The 19,166-nt window shown below is 45.3% G+C and overlaps 1 protein-coding gene across 1 annotated transcript in view; it reads right to left on the minus strand.

Annotated features, from left to right (window-relative positions):
- Positions 1-352: 352 nt before the first annotated feature.
- GJA9 (gap junction protein alpha 9) overlaps positions 353-19,166 on the minus strand; it is a 44,517-nt gene continuing 25,703 nt past the window's right edge. Inside the window, exon 3 of the mRNA XM_083171136.1 lies at positions 353-546. The gene's annotated coding sequence lies outside the window, so the exon portion shown is untranslated. The remainder of the gene's footprint in view (positions 547-19,166) is intronic.

The raw sequence follows: 19,166 nt of genomic DNA on the forward strand, positions 1-19,166 counted from the left end.
GGTTGTGGCCCAGTATGTAACACAAAAAAACAGTTAAGCGTATACTCATAGTGCATAGAAAATTAAATGTTTGGGCACTCTGGTTAAGTAACCATTTGTGATCAGACAAAAGCCTACCTTGCATCCCCTTCCCCATGTCTCATGCTCCAGGGTGTATTCTGCTTTGTAAGACAGCAATTAATGAACACAAAGCATTTTGCAAAATATGACTTTTCTTTTATTCTCTTAGAAACCCTACAATACTTCTGGAATGCATAGGCATTGCATCTGTCATATTTTGCTTCATACAGAAAAGTAAGGTCACAACAGCTTTCCAGAGTTGCTTTGTATAAAAACAAGCAGGTTTTTTATGTTTACTGCGGTGTAATAGTCTTGTATACCATGGATACAATACATTGCTCAAAATTTGCTCTTGAAAACGGTGTCCTTGGTACAGTATATTGTCTCTGCTGGTGTTGTCAGGATTAAAATGAATTAAAGAAATTTTGAGATTTTGCTGCAGTCTCTACGTTTCTTCATAAATGAGGACAATTGCAGGACGATAACCTGTGGAGCAAAAATATAGATATGAATGCAAATTAGACTTGAAATATATTGAGTACAGTTTTAAAAACAAACTTTTATTAATTTGTAAAATATTGATATTAGGAGGCTTGTCTACTCTACTTCTCTATACAGTATATGTAAAGCTTTCATTTTGCACTACTGTATGCTGACTCACCAACTTTCATCCAACTAATACCCCTTTTCCACTAGCAACCTGGGTCAGACCCGGTAATTTGTACCCGGATTGATACCGGGTTGGACCTGGGTTTAAGACACATTTCGACTACAGTGCTACCCAGTATATTTACACTTAACCCAGGTAAAGCCAGTGTTTTTTCCTATAGATTACATAAGAAAAGGCCTTTTTTAATGGCTTTACCAAAGGGGAGGTCATAAAACAGGGCCACCCCTACCCAAAAGGGCCTCCATTAAACAAAACATTTTCTGACTAAAGAATAGACCATAAATATTTATTTGAAAAAGTTTTGCCTTTATTTTAGTCCCAAATATTCAATATGAAACCTTTTCAAAAGTGTCTTCACACACGACACGTAAAACTATTGTGAAAACTGTTGTTTGCAGTATACCTGAGCCATTGGTGCACCTAGACATGTACAAAATGCACATAAACATACCCCAGAAGCTCCAATCACCTCTGTTTTTCAAATATAACGGGCTGGGAGCGTTTCCACTAACCCTGAACCCAGGTGCAAACCGAGTGCTACCCTGATCATTACCTTGGTAGGATTGCCGGGGAATCCAAACCGGGTTATTTGACAGGGAGCATTTCCACTAGCAGAAAAACCTCGGTAGATGCGCGTCCCCGTGGAGATTACCGGGTTATTTCTGCTAGTGGAAAAGGGTTATAATAGGTTGGTTGAACTGAAAATCTGGTACTTTATGGGAGCAAATGACAATTCGCAATTTGCTCACAAACTCAGGAAAATGGACATTCACATCAGTCCCTGCCCCAGTGGAGCTTACAATCTATATTCCCTGCCACATGTACACTCACACACACAGACATTCTAGGGTTAATTTTTGTTGGAAGCAAATTAGCCTACCAGTCAGTGGCGTAGCTATCGCCCCGCAGCCCCCGTGGTGGCAGGGAGGTGCTTGGAAGGTGAGGGCGCCGGGGGGCTGCCGGGCTATTGTAACCCTACCCGCTGCGTCTGCCATGGGACCTTTCGCCGGCTCTCCGTCTCCCTGCTCTCCCGGCTCCGTCTGCAATAAAAAATGTGAAACACAGAAAATGGCTGCCCCCTGAATGCAGACCGTTTTTGAGGATGCTAGAGGAGGCGGAGGCCTCCTCTAGCATCCTTAAAAATGGTCTGCTGTACGGGGGCAGCCATTTGCTGAGTGACATGTTTTTTATGGAACCGATAGAGCAGGGAGACGGAGAGCCGCAGCGCAGACTGATACGCCGGCGGAAGGTCCCGGGGCAGACGCAGCGGCACTACGTGGAACGGTAAGGGGGTTGGGGGGGGGTCGAGCTGGGGGGGTTGGGGTTGAGCTGGGGGGGTTGGGGTCGAGCTGGGGGGGGCCGTGCAAAAGAGTTGTGGCGGGGGGAGATTTTTTCATAGTTACGCCACTGCTACCAGTATATTTTTGGACTGTGGGAGGAAAGCGGAGTACCCGGAGGAAACCCACGCAAGTACGGGGCTAACATACAAACTCTGCACAGTTACAGATATGGTGGGAATCAAAACCATGACCTCAGTGCTATCAAGCAGAAAGCTAGTGAAGTGGTTCCCAACCCTGGCCCTCAAGTACCCCACACAGTGCATGTTTTCCAGGTCTCCACATAGAATCACAAGTGAAATAATTAGTTCCACCTGTCTTATAAAATGTGTCTTTGAGTAAGGAGTACACCTGTGCACCTGCCGGGTGACCTCGAAAGCGTGAACTGTTGGGGTTACTTGAGGACCAGCATTGGGAATCACTGTTCTAGTGTATGGCCAGCATTATTAATGCCTGCTGTATGGGGAGTGTGCAGTAAGTTTACAGATGCACAAAAAAATATTTTATTTACAACCAAAGTTAATATTAAATTTTTCAGTATTTGCTAGAGGAGTCTGAGCAAAGTTAGCAGCCGGTCAAAAACCTCCTGAAATTGCAGACCAATCACAGAAGATCATGGCATTTCAGTGACCATAACAACTTCAGTATCCGATAGGTTGATATTGTCTAGGTCTGAACCATTTGGTCGACATGGTCAAAAGGTCTACATGTTTAAATGGTCGACATGACAATGGTCGACACATGAAAAGGTCAACAGGAGTTTTTAGGTTTTTGTTTTTTTACATTGGTTTCTTTTTTTAACTTTTTCATACTTTACCAACCACATGGTATCCGATTAAAAAAATGTAAAATGTGGCTGAAGCATGGCGAGTGCAGACGTACACTAATTTGGGCATTAAAATCTACAAATTAACATACAAAAAAATAACTCATGTCAACCTTGTATGTGTCGACCCAGCAAGTTTACAGAGGAAGTGAACATGCAGACTTCTTCAGGGTGCAGTGCTGCTTATACATGGTTCTGTGCCTTTATATTTCACAGTGCAGAGATTTTAATTCACAACCAGACAAATTGGGGTAAATTTACTAAAAGGGCAGTTCTATTTCACATGGGATGTTGCTATGGGTAACCAATCAGATTTATTATCTTCTAGAACAGGCATTCCCAACCACAGTCCTCAAGGCACACCAACAGTGCAGGTTTTAGTGATATCCAGGCTTGAGCACAGGTGACTTAATTAGTACCTGAGTGATTCTGATTAAACCATCTGTGTTGAAGCCTGGATATCACTAAAACCTGCACTGTTGGTGTGCCTTGAGGACCGTGGTTGGGAATGCCTGCACTAGAAGGTGCTAAATAAATAATAAGTAGATTAGATTGGTTGCCAATAGAAACATCCCATGTAAAATAGAACTCCTATCTAATGCAGCCCACACACGCATCGATTTTAGAATGCGTTTTGTACTTTTAAAGTACAAAACGCATCGTGCGTACAATTATCGGGGTGTATTAGTGCGGCGTGTGCGACGCGATGCTGTGCTATGCGCGTTCCCGGGGGCCGATTTCAGATGTCCAAAAAAGTATGTGCAGCAGGTACTTTTTTGGACACTATCGCATAGCATCGGGCTCAGCATTATACAGGCATACGAGCCGATGCTATACGACGTTTTTTTTTTTTTTTTTGGGAAATAATTACATACAAATTGTTATCAACAACTTTATTGCAGGTTTAAAACATGTGAACTCGAACAAAATAAAGGTCAGAAAAAGCCAGTGAAAAAATGTGCTTAAATCGCACAGCATCGCATCGCAGACAGCAAAATAACCATCACATCGGGTCATGCTTAATTCTGGCAGAAAAATTGTAAAGAACCATTGTACAGCCAAAAACGCATAGCACTGAAATCGGTGCGTGTGTGGGCACCATTAGTAAATTTACCCCATTGTATCTACTCTACCTATGCACTGCACATCTGGAAACCTATTGTACACCCATTGTATGTTGTTAGCAGCCATAGCAGATTATATACATTATTATTTAAGCATTACTTTAGAAAGTCCCGCGATGCTTCATCCAGTTTAGTAATCCAATAACAGCAAATAAAAATGCACCATATTATTTTTTCTGTTAAATGATTTGAAGCTATAGTATGTTGCCGAAGGATTTAAAGCAGCAGGTAGAGAATGCTCCCCAGCTGCTTTGATAATTACACTCAGGGCCTTATTCTAGTTTATTCTTTCTGACAAAATCATTCTAAGGCTGTGCAAACACGCGATTTTGTCTCATATTGCGGGCAATATGGTCGCTAAAAACCGACTTGGTAAATCGGATAGAGTTTTGTGAAAGGTATTGTAAGAAACCCGGCGCCTGACTGGACTTATATAAATTTTATGCAATAAATTTGTACATGAATCAAATAATTGATTTTTAATTAATATCCCGTTCTGTACAAAATATATAGAAATTTTTGTAAAAAAAACAGATATACATGCAATTAATACAGATAGGGGGAGAAGGGGGTTGGTATGGGGAACAAAGGGCAGTTTGGGTGAATATAAAAAACAGTATGCTATTACACTGTTTAAGCTTTAAATAAAAACTGCAAGTACTTAGCTCAGTAAAAGAAAGATAGTTTTTTAGAAGTCCTTTTTTCTAGTTAGGAACTAGGAGGCACAGCATCAGTTCTGGGGCTGAATAGCATCAAGGATTGGTAGGATGGGTCCAACACGTTTCGTCCACTTATGGACTTCTTCAAGGTGAGCAGAGTAGTACTAGTAAGTCCATAAGTGGACGAAAGGTTGGGACCATCCTACCAATCCGTGATGCTATTCAGTCCCGGAACTGATGCTGTGCCTCCTAGTTCCTAACTAGAAAAAAGGACTTGTGTATGTTTACACACACACACATGTAACACCTCAGCTAATAGGGAGTTAATGCAGCAGCAGCCAGTGAGTGACAGGCCTGGAGCTGCCTGAGAGAGGCTGAGACAAGAGGAAGAGGCAAGGCCAAGGGGAGGAAGCAGGAAGGTACCTGAGAACTAATGTGCTGGGAGAAGCCAGAGGCAGCATGCGGCATGGATGGAATCCGGTGGTGTGTGTATAAAGTCAGAGAGGCGGCCGTGCTGGGCACGCTGAAAGGGTGAGGGGGCTGTCAGGCCGAGGGGCAGCCAACCCTGCCCAGCACTGCGTAGGCCCAGCAGCATAGGGCCAGTGATTTACAGGCCCAGCACCATGTGGAAGAGCAGTATCTAACCAGCAGCATTGCGCATCACAGCATTGTCAGCCAATAGTAATTTGGGCATCGCAGAATCGAGAGCATCACAGCATCGAACGTCCAGTGGCAGAAGTCCCTGTGCAGTGGTGTGTGGCAATGCCTGGCGCCAACACTAGCGGTCCCTAAGGGTTGCACAGTGATCGGCGAAGACTCATCCATCCCAGCTGGAGCTGGCGACATTACACAGGTACCCTATCCCTACTCCCGGGCCATTTCAGTATAAGCTCAGGCAGCCCCATGGCCATTGATCCTCGTGGAACATTTCTTAGTGTTTTCTCAAAAATCCCCTATTGCCAAACCGGAGAGCCAACAGGTTAGCAGGACTTAGTCTGGGACCCGTACCCCAGCAGCAAAAGCACTAGTAATATAATAGTTAGCATTATGGTAGTGAGAGTAAGACTTTCCTGGAGCAACACTGCCACCCGGTGGCTCAAGGACCACGGCCTTATACAGAGTTTAAGAATTGTATCTTTGAAGCGCTAGTATTAGTTCCCATAGACGGAAAGCCCTATGCATAGGCCCTTGTCGGGACTGACCGGTCTTAGGTAACAAGAGTACCATAGGCCTGAGACACTGTGATATCCTTGTCGTGGTTTAGCAATGTTTGCATAAGAAAAGTGTAAAGTCCTAGTGCGATTCGGTTCTCTGGTGATACTATGCTCAAGGTCTGATTGGATCTTTACGTTTATCGAGTCACCGCTGATCAGTCCATGGGAAAAGAGTCTATGACCCTTTCCGTTGAGTAAGTGACACCGCGAATACTGAATATTCCTGTGCACCGGTGCACCTAATCAATGCTGTAGTGGTAATAACATTAAGTAATCGCAGTTACTGTTTGGAAATATTTTATTGTACGTATTGTGAATAATATTGGCATTTTGGTATTGTCATAATCTGTACTGAGGTATACCCCTAATCTAACGTTAAGAGAAGCTGGGGCCCCTAGTTGCAGGCCCAGAATAAAAGGTCAACATTGCAATTGTGTCGACTGGTTTGTGTTAGCCATTCTGCAGAAGCGAGAAGACTCCAGACCGGATATGGAAAAATACTGGTGGGACCGACTCAAGATGCGTCGATTAAGGTAACGCCTTTTCCGGTGCCTACATCTTTCGTGGCGTCACGAACAGGATCCAGTCAACTCAGAGTAGAATCCAAACTCCGGATGGAAGCACCACAAGCTGGGGGTGGACAGCCACCCGTTATGCCCCCGATGGCGACCAACAGGCTGCCCCACCATTGGCAGTACCTGCTCCAGCAGCAACCCCATATGCCCCCATCATGCTACCATACTACTTTGGGGCCCCATGGATGCTGAACTCCAGCAAGGCGCTGTGTGCCACATTCACCGCTTTTAAGAACAAGCTCAAGTCCATGTACCAGCTCTATACACCAAGCGAAGAACAGAAAGTTGAAATCCAGTTAACAGCCTCCGCCCTCCGTGAAGTCAAATTGTGGCCAGATGACCAGAAACCGAACACGGACGAGATTCTAAAGCGACTCCCGTGGTGGCAGGGAGGTGCTTGGAAGGTGAGGGCGCCGGGGGGCTGCCGGGCTATTGTAACCCTACCCGCTGCGTCTGCCATGGGACCTTTCGCCGGCTCTCCGTCTCCCTGCTCTCCCGGCTCCGTCTGCAATAAAAAATGTGAAACACAGAAAATGGCTGCCCCCTGAATGCAGACCGTTTTTGAGGATGCTAGAGGAGGCGGAGGCCTCCTCTAGCATCCTTAAAAATGGTCTGCTGTACGGGGGCAGCCATTTGCTGAGTGACATGTTTTTTATGGAACCGATAGAGCAGGGAGACGGAGAGCCGCAGCGCAGACTGATACGCCGGCGGAAGGTCCCGGGGCAGACGCAGCGGCACTACGTGGAACGGTAAGGGGGTTGGGGGGGGGTCGAGCTGGGGGGGTTGGGGTTGAGCTGGGGGGGTTGGGGTCGAGCTGGGGGGGGCCGTGCAAAAGAGTTGTGGCGGGGGGAGATTTTTTCATAGTTACGCCACTGCTACCAGTATATTTTTGGACTGTGGGAGGAAAGCGGAGTACCCGGAGGAAACCCACGCAAGTACGGGGCTAACATACAAACTCTGCACAGTTACAGATATGGTGGGAATCAAAACCATGACCTCAGTGCTATCAAGCAGAAAGCTAGTGAAGTGGTTCCCAACCCTGGCCCTCAAGTACCCCACACAGTGCATGTTTTCCAGGTCTCCACATAGAATCACAAGTGAAATAATTAGTTCCACCTGTCTTATAAAATGTGTCTTTGAGTAAGGAGTACACCTGTGCACCTGCCGGGTGACCTCGAAAGCGTGAACTGTTGGGGTTACTTGAGGACCAGCATTGGGAATCACTGTTCTAGTGTATGGCCAGCATTATTAATGCCTGCTGTATGGGGAGTGTGCAGTAAGTTTACAGATGCACAAAAAAATATTTTATTTACAACCAAAGTTAATATTAAATTTTTCAGTATTTGCTAGAGGAGTCTGAGCAAAGTTAGCAGCCGGTCAAAAACCTCCTGAAATTGCAGACCAATCACAGAAGATCATGGCATTTCAGTGACCATAACAACTTCAGTATCCGATAGGTTGATATTGTCTAGGTCTGAACCATTTGGTCGACATGGTCAAAAGGTCTACATGTTTAAATGGTCGACATGACAATGGTCGACACATGAAAAGGTCAACAGGAGTTTTTAGGTTTTTGTTTTTTTACATTGGTTTCTTTTTTTAACTTTTTCATACTTTACCAACCACATGGTATCCGATTAAAAAAATGTAAAATGTGGCTGAAGCATGGCGAGTGCAGACGTACACTAATTTGGGCATTAAAATCTACAAATTAACATACAAAAAAATAACTCATGTCAACCTTGTATGTGTCGACCCAGCAAGTTTACAGAGGAAGTGAACATGCAGACTTCTTCAGGGTGCAGTGCTGCTTATACATGGTTCTGTGCCTTTATATTTCACAGTGCAGAGATTTTAATTCACAACCAGACAAATTGGGGTAAATTTACTAAAAGGGCAGTTCTATTTCACATGGGATGTTGCTATGGGTAACCAATCAGATTTATTATCTTCTAGAACAGGCATTCCCAACCACAGTCCTCAAGGCACACCAACAGTGCAGGTTTTAGTGATATCCAGGCTTGAGCACAGGTGACTTAATTAGTACCTGAGTGATTCTGATTAAACCATCTGTGTTGAAGCCTGGATATCACTAAAACCTGCACTGTTGGTGTGCCTTGAGGACCGTGGTTGGGAATGCCTGCACTAGAAGGTGCTAAATAAATAATAAGTAGATTAGATTGGTTGCCAATAGAAACATCCCATGTAAAATAGAACTCCTATCTAATGCAGCCCACACACGCATCGATTTTAGAATGCGTTTTGTACTTTTAAAGTACAAAACGCATCGTGCGTACAATTATCGGGGTGTATTAGTGCGGCGTGTGCGACGCGATGCTGTGCTATGCGCGTTCCCGGGGGCCGATTTCAGATGTCCAAAAAAGTATGTGCAGCAGGTACTTTTTTGGACACTATCGCATAGCATCGGGCTCAGCATTATACAGGCATACGAGCCGATGCTATACGACGTTTTTTTTTTTTTTTTTGGGAAATAATTACATACAAATTGTTATCAACAACTTTATTGCAGGTTTAAAACATGTGAACTCGAACAAAATAAAGGTCAGAAAAAGCCAGTGAAAAAATGTGCTTAAATCGCACAGCATCGCATCGCAGACAGCAAAATAACCATCACATCGGGTCATGCTTAATTCTGGCAGAAAAATTGTAAAGAACCATTGTACAGCCAAAAACGCATAGCACTGAAATCGGTGCGTGTGTGGGCACCATTAGTAAATTTACCCCATTGTATCTACTCTACCTATGCACTGCACATCTGGAAACCTATTGTACACCCATTGTATGTTGTTAGCAGCCATAGCAGATTATATACATTATTATTTAAGCATTACTTTAGAAAGTCCCGCGATGCTTCATCCAGTTTAGTAATCCAATAACAGCAAATAAAAATGCACCATATTATTTTTTCTGTTAAATGATTTGAAGCTATAGTATGTTGCCGAAGGATTTAAAGCAGCAGGTAGAGAATGCTCCCCAGCTGCTTTGATAATTACACTCAGGGCCTTATTCTAGTTTATTCTTTCTGACAAAATCATTCTAAGGCTGTGCAAACACGCGATTTTGTCTCATATTGCGGGCAATATGGTCGCTAAAAACCGACTTGGTAAATCGGATAGAGTTTTGTGAAAGGTATTGTAAGAAACCCGGCGCCTGACTGGACTTATATAAATTTTATGCAATAAATTTGTACATGAATCAAATAATTGATTTTTAATTAATATCCCGTTCTGTACAAAATATATAGAAATTTTTGTAAAAAAAACAGATATACATGCAATTAATACAGATAGGGGGAGAAGGGGGTTGGTATGGGGAACAAAGGGCAGTTTGGGTGAATATAAAAAACAGTATGCTATTACACTGTTTAAGCTTTAAATAAAAACTGCAAGTACTTAGCTCAGTAAAAGAAAGATAGTTTTTTAGAAGTCCTTTTTTCTAGTTAGGAACTAGGAGGCACAGCATCAGTTCTGGGGCTGAATAGCATCAAGGATTGGTAGGATGGGTCCAACACGTTTCGTCCACTTATGGACTTCTTCAAGGTGAGCAGAGTAGTACTAGTAAGTCCATAAGTGGACGAAAGGTTGGGACCATCCTACCAATCCGTGATGCTATTCAGTCCCGGAACTGATGCTGTGCCTCCTAGTTCCTAACTAGAAAAAAGGACTTGTGTATGTTTACACACACACACATGTAACACCTCAGCTAATAGGGAGTTAATGCAGCAGCAGCCAGTGAGTGACAGGCCTGGAGCTGCCTGAGAGAGGCTGAGACAAGAGGAAGAGGCAAGGCCAAGGGGAGGAAGCAGGAAGGTACCTGAGAACTAATGTGCTGGGAGAAGCCAGAGGCAGCATGCGGCATGGATGGAATCCGGTGGTGTGTGTATAAAGTCAGAGAGGCGGCCGTGCTGGGCACGCTGAAAGGGTGAGGGGGCTGTCAGGCCGAGGGGCAGCCAACCCTGCCCAGCACTGCGTAGGCCCAGCAGCATAGGGCCAGTGATTTACAGGCCCAGCACCATGTGGAAGAGCAGTATCTAACCAGCAGCATTGCGCATCACAGCATTGTCAGCCAATAGTAATTTGGGCATCGCAGAATCGAGAGCATCACAGCATCGAACGTCCAGTGGCAGAAGTCCCTGTGCAGTGGTGTGTGGCAATGCCTGGCGCCAACACTAGCGGTCCCTAAGGGTTGCACAGTGATCGGCGAAGACTCATCCATCCCAGCTGGAGCTGGCGACATTACACAGGTACCCTATCCCTACTCCCGGGCCATTTCAGTATAAGCTCAGGCAGCCCCATGGCCATTGATCCTCGTGGAACATTTCTTAGTGTTTTCTCAAAAATCCCCTATTGCCAAACCGGAGAGCCAACAGGTTAGCAGGACTTAGTCTGGGACCCGTACCCCAGCAGCAAAAGCACTAGTAATATAATAGTTAGCATTATGGTAGTGAGAGTAAGACTTTCCTGGAGCAACACTGCCACCCGGTGGCTCAAGGACCACGGCCTTATACAGAGTTTAAGAATTGTATCTTTGAAGCGCTAGTATTAGTTCCCATAGACGGAAAGCCCTATGCATAGGCCCTTGTCGGGACTGACCGGTCTTAGGTAACAAGAGTACCATAGGCCTGAGACACTGTGATATCCTTGTCGTGGTTTAGCAATGTTTGCATAAGAAAAGTGTAAAGTCCTAGTGCGATTCGGTTCTCTGGTGATACTATGCTCAAGGTCTGATTGGATCTTTACGTTTATCGAGTCACCGCTGATCAGTCCATGGGAAAAGAGTCTATGACCCTTTCCGTTGAGTAAGTGACACCGCGAATACTGAATATTCCTGTGCACCGGTGCACCTAATCAATGCTGTAGTGGTAATAACATTAAGTAATCGCAGTTACTGTTTGGAAATATTTTATTGTACGTATTGTGAATAATATTGGCATTTTGGTATTGTCATAATCTGTACTGAGGTATACCCCTAATCTAACGTTAAGAGAAGCTGGGGCCCCTAGTTGCAGGCCCAGAATAAAAGGTCAACATTGCAATTGTGTCGACTGGTTTGTGTTAGCCATTCTGCAGAAGCGAGAAGACTCCAGACCGGATATGGAAAAATACTGGTGGGACCGACTCAAGATGCGTCGATTAAGGTAACGCCTTTTCCGGTGCCTACATCTTTCGTGGCGTCACGAACAGGATCCAGTCAACTCAGAGTAGAATCCAAACTCCGGATGGAAGCACCACAAGCTGGGGGTGGACAGCCACCCGTTATGCCCCCGATGGCGACCAACAGGCTGCCCCACCATTGGCAGTACCTGCTCCAGCAGCAACCCCATATGCCCCCATCATGCTACCATACTACTTTGGGGCCCCATGGATGCTGAACTCCAGCAAGGCGCTGTGTGCCACATTCACCGCTTTTAAGAACAAGCTCAAGTCCATGTACCAGCTCTATACACCAAGCGAAGAACAGAAAGTTGAAATCCAGTTAACAGCCTCCGCCCTCCGTGAAGTCAAATTGTGGCCAGATGACCAGAAACCGAACACGGACGAGATTCTAAAGCGACTCCCGTGGTGGCAGGGAGGTGCTTGGAAGGTGAGGGCGCCGGGGGGCTGCCGGGCTATTGTAACCCTACCCGCTGCGTCTGCCATGGGACCTTTCGCCAGCTCTCCGTCTCCCTGCTCTCCCGGCTCCGTCTGCAATAAAAAATGTGAAACACAGAAAATGGCTGCCCCCTGAATGCAGACCGTTTTTGAGGATGCTAGAGGAGGCGGAGGCCTCCTCTAGCATCCTTAAAAATGGTCTGCTGTACGGGGGCAGCCATTTGCTGAGTGACATGTTTTTTATGGAACCGATAGAGCAGGGAGACAGAGAGCCGCAGCGCAGACTGATACGCTGTCGGAAGGTCCCGGGGCAGACGCAGCGGCACTACGTGGAACGGTAAGGGGGTTGGGGGGGGTCGAGCTGGGGGGGGGTTGGGGTTGAGCTGGGGGGGTTGGGGTCGAGCTGGGGGGGGGCCGTGCAAGAGAGTTGTGGCGGGGGGAGATTGTTTCATAGTTACGCCACTGCTACCAGTATATTTTTGGACTGTGGGAGGAAAGTGGAGTACCCGGAGGAAACCCACGCAAGTACGGGGCTAACATACAAACTCTGCACAGTTACAGATATGGTGGGAATCAAAACCATGACCTCAGTGCTATCAAGCAGAAAGCTAGTGCAGTGGTTCCCAACCCTGGCCCTCAAGTACCCCACACAGTGCATGTTTTCCAGGTCTCCACATAGAATCACAAGCGAAATAATTAGTTCCACCTGTCTTATAAAATGTGTCTGTGAGTAAGGAGTACACCTGTGCACCTGCCGGGTGACCTCGAAAGCGTGAACTGTTGGGGTTACTTGAGGACCAGCATTGGGAATCACTGTTCTAGTGTATGGCCAGCATTATTAATGCCTGCTGTATGGGGAGTGTGCAGTAAGTTTACAGATGCACAAAAAAATATTTTATTTACAACCAAAGTTAATATTAAATTTTTCAGTATTTGCTAGAGGAGTCTGAGCAAAGTTAGCAGCCGGTCAAAAACCTCCTGAAATTGCAGACCAATCACAGAATATCATGGCATTTCAGTGACCATAACAACTTCAGTATCCGATAGGTTGATATTGTCTAGGTCTGAACCATTTGGTCGACATGGTCAAAAGGTCTACATGTTTAAATGGTCGACATGACAATGGTCGACACATGAAAAGGTCAACAGGAGTTTTTAGGTTTTTGTTTTTTTACATTGGTTTCTTTTTTTAACTTTTTCATACTTTACCAACCACATGGTATCCGATTAAAAAAATGTAAAATGTGGCTGAAGCATGGCGAGTGCAGACGTACACTAATTTGGGCATTAAAATCTACAAATTAACATACAAAAAAATAACTCATGTCAACCTTGTATGTGTCGACCCAGCAAGTTTACAGAGGAAGTGAACATGCAGACTTCTTCAGGGTGCAGTGCTGCTTATACATGGTTCTGTGCCTTTATATTTCACAGTGCAGAGATTTTAATTCACAACCAGACAAATTGGGGTAAATTTACTAAAAGGGCAGTTCTATTTCACATGGGATGTTGCTATGGGTAACCAATCAGATTTATTATCTTCTAGAACAGGCATTCCCAACCACAGTCCTCAAGGCACACCAACAGTGCAGGTTTTAAGCAGCCCATACACGCTGCTATGAGGGCGTGCTTTCCGTGCTGTACTAGCACAGATCACATTGCATTGCATTGCATGTTCATCCGTTGTGCATGCAATTTGATGCAATTTGATGAAACCTAAGTACAAAAAGTATGTGCAAGCACATACTTTTTGTACTTAGTTTTCATCAAATTGCATCAAATTGCATGCACAACGGATGAACATGCAATGCAATGCAATGTGATCTGTGCTAGTACAGCACGCCCACAAAGCAGCGTGTATGGGCAGCTTTAGTGATATCCAGGCTTGAGCACAGGTGACTTAATTAGTACCTGAGTGATTCTGATTAAACCATCTGTGTTGAAGCCTGGATATCACTAAAACCTGCACTGTTGGTGTGCCTTGAGGACCGTGGTTGGGAATGCCTGCACTAGAAGGTGCTAAATAAATAATAAGTAGATTAGATTGGTTGCCAATAGAAACATCCCATGTAAAATAGAACTCCTATCTAATGCAGCCCACACACGCATCGATTTTAGAATGCGTTTTGTACTTTTAAAGTACAAAACGCATCGTGCGTACAATTATCGGGGTGTATTAGTGCGGCGTGTGCGACGCGATGCTGTGCTATGCGCGTTCCCGGGGGCCGATTTCAGATGTCCAAAAAAGTATGTGCAGCAGGTACTTTTTTGGACACTATCGCATAGCATCGGGCTCAGCATTATACAGGCATACGAGCCGATGCTATACGACGTTTTTTTTTTTGGGGGGGGAAATAATTACATACAAATTGTTATCAACAACTTTATTGCAGGTTTAAAACATGTGAACTCGAACAAAATAAAGGTCAGAAAAAGCCAGTGAAAAAATGTGCTTAAATCGCACAGCATCGCATCGCAGACAGCAAAATAACCATCACATCGGGTCATGCTTAATTCTGGCAGAAAAATTGTAAAGAACCATTGTACAGCCAAAAACGCATAGCACTGAAATCGGTGCGTGTATGGGCACCATTAGTAAATTTACCCCATTGTATCTACTCTACCTATGCACTGCACATCTGGAAACCTATTGTACACTCATTGTATGTTGTTAGCAGCCATAGCAGATTATATACATTATTATTTAAGCATTACTTTAGAAAGTCCCGCGATGCTTCATCCAGTTTAGTAATCCAATAACAGCAAATAAAAATGCACCATATTATTTTTTCTGTTAAATGATTTGAAGCTATAGTATGTTGCCGAAGGATTTAAAGCAGCAGGTAGAGAATGCTCCCCAGCTGCTTTGATAATTACACTCAGGGCCTTATTCTAGTTTATTCTTTCTGACAAAATCATTCTAAGGCTGTGCACACACGCGATTTTGTCTCATATTGCGGGCAATATGGTCGCTAAAAACCGACTTGGTAAATCGGATAGAGTTTTGTGAAAGGTATTGTGAGAAACCCGGCGCCTGACTGGACTTATATAAATTTTATGCAATAAATTTGTACATGAATCAAATAATTGATTTTTAATTAATATCCCGTTCTGTACAAAATATATAGAAATTTTTGTAAAAAAAACAGATATACATGCAATTAATACAGATAGGGGGAGAAGGGGGTTGGTATGGGGAACAAAGGGCAGTTTGGGTGAATATAAAAAACAGTATGCTATTACACTGTTTAAGCTTTAAATAAAAACTGCAATAAGTACTTAGCTCAGTAAAAGAAAGATAGTTTTTTAGAAGTCCTTTTTTCTAGTTAGGAACTAGGAGGCTCAGCATCAGTTCTGGGGCTGAATAGCATCAAGGATTGGTAGGATGGGTCCAACATGTTTCGTCCACTTATGGACTTCTTCAAGAGGAGCAGAGTGGTACTCTGCTCCCCTTGAAGAAGTCCATAAGTGGACGAAAGGTTGGGACCATCCTACCAATCCGTGATGCTATTCAGTCCCGGAACTGATGCTGTGCCTCCTAGTTCCTAACTAGAAAAAAGGACTTGTGTATATTTACACACACACATGTAACACCCCAGCTAATAGGGAGTTAATGCAGCAGCAGCCAGTGAGTGACAGGCCTGGAGCTGCCTGAGAGAGGCTGAGACAAGAGGAAGAGGCAAGGCCAAGGGGAGGAAGCAGGAAGGTACCTGAGAACTAACGTGCTGGGAGAAGCCAGAGGCAGCATGCGACATGGATGGAATCCGGTGGAGTGTGTATAAAGTCAGAGAGGCGGCCGTGCTGGGCACGCTGAAAGGGTGAGGGGGCTGTCAGGTCGAGGAGCAGCCCACCCTGCCCAGCACTGCATAGGCCCAGCAGCATAGGGCCAGTGATTTACAGGCCCAGCACCATGTGGAAGAGCAGTATCTAACCGGCAGCATTGCGCATCACAGCATTGTCAGCCAGTAGTAATTTGGGCATCGCAGAATCGATAGCCAGCAGCACCAAGAGCATCACAGCATCGAGAGTCCAGTGGCAGAAGTCCCTGTGCAGTGGAGTGTGGCAATGCCTGGCGCCCACTCTAGCGGTCCCTAAGGGGTGCACAGTGATCGGCGAAGACTCGTCCATCCCAGCTGGAGCTGGCGACATTACACAGGTACCCTATCCCTACTCCCGGGGCATTTCAGTATAAGCTCAGGCTGCCCCATGGCCATTGATCCTCGAGGAACATTTCTTAGTGTTTTCTCAAAAATCACCTATTGCCAAACCGGAGAGCCAACAGGTTAGCAGGACTTAGTCTGGGACCCGTACCCCAGCAGCAAAACCACTAGTAATATACTAGTTAGCATTATGGTAGTGAGAGTAAGACTTTCCTGGAGCAACACTGCCACCCCGTGGCTCAAGGACCAAAGTGCGGCCTTATACAGAGTTTAAGAATTGTAACTTTGAAGCGCTAGTATTAGTTCCCATGGACGGAAAGCCCTATGCATAGGCCCTTGTCGGGACTGACCGGTCTTAGGTAACAAGCATACCATAGGCCTGAGACATTGTGATATCCTTGTTGTGGTTTAGGAATGTTTGCATAAGAAAAGTGTAAAGTCCTAGTGCGATTCGGTTCTCTGGTGATACTGTGCTCAAGGTCTGACTGGATCTTTACGTTTATCGAGTCACCGCTGATCAGTCCATGGGAAAAGAGTCTATGACCCTTTCTGTTGAGTAAGTGACACCGCGAATACTGAATATTCCTGTGCACCGGTGCACCTAATCAATGCTGTAGTGGTAATAACATTAAGTAATCGCAGTTACTGTTTGGAAATATTTTATTGTACGTATTGTGAATAATATTGTCATTTTGGTATTGTCATAATCTGTACTGAGGTATACCCCTAATCTAACGTTTAAGAGAAGCTGGCGCCCCTAGTTGCAGGCCGAGAATAAAAGGTCAACATTGCAATTGTGTCGACTGGTTTGTGTTAGCCATTCTGCAGAAGCGAGAAGACTCCAGACTGGATATGGAGAAGACAAAGAAAAAGGTAGCGCTTGACCAATGAGGATTACAATAAAAAAGTAAACATTTATTGGTACACATACATCATATGACACATTAAAAATTGAAATGTTAAAAACAAATTCGAAAGTAAGGTTCACTGCCCACAGAGCCACTAGTGTCAATGGGTTTTCCAGGACGGAAGAAAACCAAAAAATGGGGATCCGCTCCTATTAGTGCCGCCAGATGAAAGAACAGGGGACCAGTTGGTATAAACGGGGAGTATTGTACTTCCCTTATCCAGAATATGATTGAGATAGGGTATAATTACCAGTGCAGTCCTTGTGATACGTAGCTTTGGGAGATCTTTAATCCTTTTGTGGATGGCATATATGCTGTGTCTTCCCTTGGTGCTGGAACGTGAAGAAGGACCAAATGTAGCACTGTAAAGAGGTAGTCCGGTCCACTGGTAGGGGCGGCTGGTTGGATCCCAACAAGTAAAGTGCAAATGCGTGATGTGGCAGTTGGGGGCAGGAAAATAAAGCAGCTCCTGACGCGTTTCGCTGTCACATAGGGACAGCTTTTTCAAAGGTACCTTTGAAAAAGCTGTCCCTATGTGACAGCGAAACGCGTCAGGAGCTGCTTTATTTTCCTGCCCCCAACTGCCACATCACGCATTTGCACTTTACTTGTTGGGATCCAACCAGCCGCCCCTACCAGTGGACCGGACTACCTCTTTACAGTGCTACATTTGGTCCTTCTTCACGTTCCAGCACCAAGGGAAGACACAGCATATATGCCATCCACAAAAGGATTAAAGATCTCCCAAAGCTACGTATCACAAGGACTGCACTGGTAATTATACCCTATCTCAATCATATTCTGGATAAGGGAAGTACAATACTCCCCGTTTATACCAACTGGTCCCCTGTTCTTTCATCTGGCGGCACTAATAGGAGCGGATCCCCATTTTTTGGTTTTCTTCCGTCCTGGAAAACCCATTGACACTAGTGGCTCTGTGGGCAGTGAACCTTACTTTCGAATTTGTTTTTAACATTTCAATTTTTAATGTGTCATATGATGTATGTGTACCAATAAATGTTTACTTTTTTATTGTAATCCTCATTGGTCAAGCGCTACCTTTTTCTTTGTCTTTTCTCCAATTTTTTGGGACCCACTCAGTCCCAGTGGTAGCAGCTTCACAAAGCATCCTCTGCCAGCGCCCATCTAGCTACCTAGTAGCTTTTTGTCTGTCTGGATATGGAGAAGACTGGTGGGACCGACTCAAGACGCGTCGATTAAGGTAACGCCTCTTCCGGTGCCTACATCTTTCGTGGCGTCACGGACAGGATCCAGTCAACTCGGAGTAGAATCCAAACTCCGGATGGAAGCACCACAAGCTGGGGGTGGACAGCCACCCGTTATGCCCCCGATGGCGACCAACAGGCTGCCCCACTATTGGCAGTACCTGCTCCAGCAGCAACCCCATATGCCCCCATCATGCTACCATACTACTTTGGGGCCCCATGGATGCTGAACTCCAGCAAGGCGCTGTGTGCCACATTCACCGCTTTTAAGAACAAGCTCAAGTCCATGTACCAGCTCTATACACCGAGCGAAGAACAGAAAGTTGAAATCCAGTTAACAGGCTCCGCCCTCCGTGAAGTCAAATTGTGGCCAGATGACCAGAAACCGAACACGGACGAGATTCTGAAGCGACTGGCCTCGATCTTCGAGACCTCCCTCCTTCCAGAGCTGAAGATGAAGTTATACGGCCGAAAGCAACGGCCAGGTATAACCTTCCGAGATTTCGCCCTGAGTCTACAGGCGACCCTGAAACTCCTTTGCCGACTTCAAAAACACCGCCATCCTCACCATCGGGAACCACTCCGACCCCAAGGTGGAGTATCTGGAGATGGTGGGGACTCGAGGCCCCGCGACTACAAACTCCGAACAAGTTAGACAGCCAAAAGACCGAGCCATCCAGAATAGCCAGCAGCCATCGGGAGACTCAGGCCAGTCACTCCAGCGCCGGGATGGCTGCGATGCAGCGAGAAATGCGCAAGATAGAGTGGCCAACCGTGCCGAACAACGAGGGCGCC

This window comes from Crinia signifera, chromosome 2, assembly GCF_055691185.1.
Source record: "Crinia signifera chromosome 2, ASM5569118v1, whole genome shotgun sequence".
NCBI lineage: Eukaryota > Metazoa > Chordata > Amphibia > Anura > Myobatrachidae > Crinia > Crinia signifera.